Source organism: Aethalodelphis obliquidens, unplaced genomic scaffold, assembly GCF_003676395.1.
Source record: "Aethalodelphis obliquidens isolate GAN/ISIS:26980383/991018 unplaced genomic scaffold, ASM367639v1 scaffold1974, whole genome shotgun sequence".
In the NCBI taxonomy this organism is placed as follows: Eukaryota; Metazoa; Chordata; class Mammalia; order Artiodactyla; family Delphinidae; genus Aethalodelphis; species Aethalodelphis obliquidens.
Genome location: NW_020839881.1, coordinates 1 through 3,941, shown reverse-complemented (window position 1 = coordinate 3,941; position 3,941 = coordinate 1). Strand labels below are relative to the sequence as shown.

The following is a 3,941-nucleotide window of genomic DNA, read 5'->3' as shown; positions in this document are numbered from 1 at the left end:
CAGGACCCTGCCCCTGTTGTCCAGCAGGCCCGGGTAAGCGGCCCCGGCCCCCGCCCCTGTGCCCACCCCCCAGCCATGGCAGAAAGGCAGAGGGGCGGTTTTCTCTGGAGGGTGCTGTGGAGAGACCTACGGGCAGACAGGTGGCTGCGGTGTGGCTGGGCACCAGTGGTGGTGGCCAAGTGCAGGTCCAGAAGCTCACGGGCCACACGGACTGCCACCGGCCCGCGGCCATGTCTGAGTCCCGGCCAGCCACCCCCGGAGCTTCTGGTGTGCCGCTGCCTTCCAGGGTCAGCTTCTGGTCGCCTGGCCAGCCGGGCCGGCAGGGAGCGCCCCCTCCGTCATGTGCCATGGTGGGAGGGGCCTGAGGAGTTGGGGCCTGCAGCGGGGCCCGGTATGGTCAGAGCCGGTGGCCACTGCCGTGAGCGAGTAAATGAGAAGGCGGAGTGGGAGGCAAAAAGCCTACAGCACCTGGTACTCCCAGGCGGTCTCCCATCCAAGTACTAACCAGGCTCGACCCTGCTTTGCTTGCGAGATCAGATGACATCGGACACGTTCAGGGTGGTATGGCCACAGACAGGGTGGGGGCCGTGGGCTGCCTCTTGAGGCCCAGTTTCGCTGGCACTTGCGCCTTACCACCAGCCCAGTGACCCACCCTCTCCGGCAGGGCAAAAGGGCCCTGATAATACTCGTAACTCAGGCACAGACACTCTACCTAATTAAGGCATTGACATCCTCTTAACTGAGGCACTGACACTGTTCCTAAGGCACTCACACTACTCCTAACTCAGGCCATAACACTACTAAGAACTGAGGCACTGACACTGTCCCTAACTAAGGCCCTGACACTACTATTACCTAAGGGAAAGAGACTGTCCCTAACTAAAACCAGGATGCTATTCACAACTCGGGAATGAACACTGTCCCTAATGAACCCCGTGAAACTAATCCTAAACCAGGCACTCACACTCTGCCTAAGACCTTGACAATACTCTTGAGGGACTGACACTGTTTGTAACTAAGACCTTTACACTACTCCTAACTCAGGCCTTAACACTACTCCTAACTCAAGCACTGACACTGTCCCTAACTAAGGCCCTGAGACTACTAACAACTGAGGCACAGACACTGTCCCTAAGACCAGTACGCTACTCACAATTTGGGAAGGACACTGTCCCTAACCAAACCCGTTACACTAATCCTAACACAAGCACTCACACTCTGCCTCACTACGGCCTTGAAAATACTCTTAACTGAGGCACTGACACTGTCAGTGACCCGGACACTATTCCAAACTCAGCACTGAGACTGTCCCTAACTAACTCCGTGATACTACTACCAACTCAGGCACGGACACTCTCCTTAACTAAAGCCGTGACACTACACTTAACTCAGGCATTGACACTGTCTATAACTAAGGGCCTGAAACTTCTCGCAACTCTGACATTGACACTGTCCTTAACTAAGGACCTGATATTACTGCAATCTCAGGCATTCACACGCTTCCTAACTAAGGTCTTGACAGTACTTTTAACTCAGGCACTGAGACTGTACTTAAGACCCTCACACTACTCCTAACTCAGGCTATATAACTACTCCTAACCCAGGCACTGAATCTGTCCCTAACTAATGCCCTGACACTAAGGCACAGACACTATCCTTAGCTAAAACCTGGATGCTACTTACAATCTGGGAATGTACACTGTCCCTAACTAAATCCGTGACACTAATACTATCTCAGGCACTCACCCTCTGCCTCACTAAGGCCTTGACAGTACTCTTAACTGAGGCACTGACACTTGTCCCTAAGGCCCTCACACCACACCTAACTCAGGCTATGACAATGTCCTTAAATAAGGTGATGACCCTACTTCTAACTCAAGCCTGAACACTACTCTTAACTCAGGAACTGGTTTCTCCCTAATAAAGGCCCTGATACTAATAACTCAGGCACTGACATTCTACCTAACTGAGGACTTGACATACTTTTAACTGAGGAACTGACACTGTCCCTAATGCCCTCACACTACTCCTCACTCAGGCCATAACACTACTCCTAACTCAGGAAATGACACTTGCCCTAACTAAGGCCCTGACCCTACTACTTAATAAGGCACAGACACTGTCCCTAAGAAAGGCCCTCACACTACTCCTAACTCAGGTTTTAACACTACTCCTAACTCAGGCACTGACACTGTCCCTATTTAAGGCCATGGCACTACTCCAAATTCAGGGACTGACACTATACCTAAATAAGGCCCTGACGCTACTACTAACTCAGGTGGTGACACTACTCCAACTCAGGCCATAATATTATTCCTACCTCAGGTACTGACACTGTCCCTATCTAAGGCCCTTACACTAGTCCCAACTCCGGCCATGACACTACTCCTAACTCAGGCGCTGACACTCTCCCTACATAAGACCAGGATGCTACTGCCGACTTGTGAACGGACACTGTAGCTAACTAAAGTCGTGACATTAATCCTAACTCACACACTGACACTCTGCCTAACTAAGGCCCGGACACTATTCCTAACTCAGCAATGATACTGTCCCTATCTAAGTTCGTGATATTTCTACCAAAGAAGGCACTGACACTCACCTTAACTATAGTAGTAGTAGCAGTAGTAGCAGCAGCAGTAGTAGTGGTAGCAGCAGTAGCGGTAATAGCAGTAGTACTTGCCATGCACTGGGATAATAGTAGTACTAGTAGCAGGGGTAGTAGTAGTGGCAGCAGTAGTAGTATTAGCAGCAGTATTAGTAGTAGCAGTAGTGGTAATAGTAGTTTTATTTGGCATGCAGTGGGCCAGTAGTAGTACTAGTAGCAGCAGCAGTAGTAGTAGCAGCAGTAGTAGTAGTAGCAGCAGTAGTGGTAATATTAGACGTTTTTGCCATGCACTGGGATAGTAGTAGAAGCTGTAGTAGTGGTAGAAGCAGCAGTAGAAGTGGCAGCATCAGCAGAAGTAGTAGCAGCAGATTTGCCCTGCAGTGGGCCATAAGTAGTAGTAGCAGTAGCAGCAATAACAGTAGTAGTAGTAGTAATAGTAGTAGTATTTGCCATGCACAGGACTGCTAGAAGTAGCAGTAGTAGTAGCAGTATTAGCAGCAGCAGCACTAGTAGTAATAGTAGTAGTACTTGCAGTGCACTGGACTATGAGTAGTAGCAGTAGTAGTAGCAGTATTAGCAGCAGCAGGAGCAATGGAAGTAATAGTAGTAGTATTTGCCATGCACAGGACTACTAGTAGTAGCAGTAGTAGCATCAGTAGTAGTAGTAGCAGCAGCAGTAGTAGTTATAGTAGCAGTATTTGCCATGCACTGGACTACTAGTAGTAGCATTAGTAGTAGCAGTAAAAGCAAAATCAGTAGTATCAGTAAATTTGCCATGCACTAGGCTGTTAGTATTGATAGTAGTAGTAGCAGTAGTAGCAGCAACAGCAGTAGAAGTAGCAGCAGCAATATTTGTACTAGTAGCAGTTGTAGTACCAATAGTAGCAGCAGGAGCAGCAGTAGTAGTAATAGTAGTAGTATTTGCCATACACTGGTCTAGTAGTAGTAGTAGCCGCAGCAGCAGTAGAAGAAGTAGCAGCAGTAGGAGGAGCAGCAGCAGTAGTAGGAGCAGAAGTAGTGGTAATAGTAGTAGTATTTGCCATGCCCTAGGCTAGTAGTAGCAGTAGCAGCAAGAGCAGTAGTACTAGTAGATTTTCCAGGCACTGGGCTAGTACAATAGATAGTAGTTGTAGCAGTAGTAGCAGCTTCCGAAATAGTAGTAATAGTTGTAGTGTTTACAATTCACTTGACTACTAGTAATAGCAGTACTAGCAGCAGCAGGTGTAGTAGTAATAGTAGTAGAATTTGCCATGCACTGGGCTAGTAGTAGTAGTAGCAGAAGCAGCAGAAGTAGCATCAGCAGTAGTAATAGTAGCTGCAGTAGTGGTAATAG

The 3,941-nt window shown here is 48.5% G+C and overlaps 1 pseudogene; it reads right to left on the bottom strand.

Annotated features, from left to right (window-relative positions):
• Positions 1-456: 456 nt before the first annotated feature.
• Positions 457-575, bottom strand: LOC113617133 (uncharacterized; annotated as a pseudogene).
• Between the last annotated feature and the right edge of the window lie 3,366 nt (positions 576-3,941).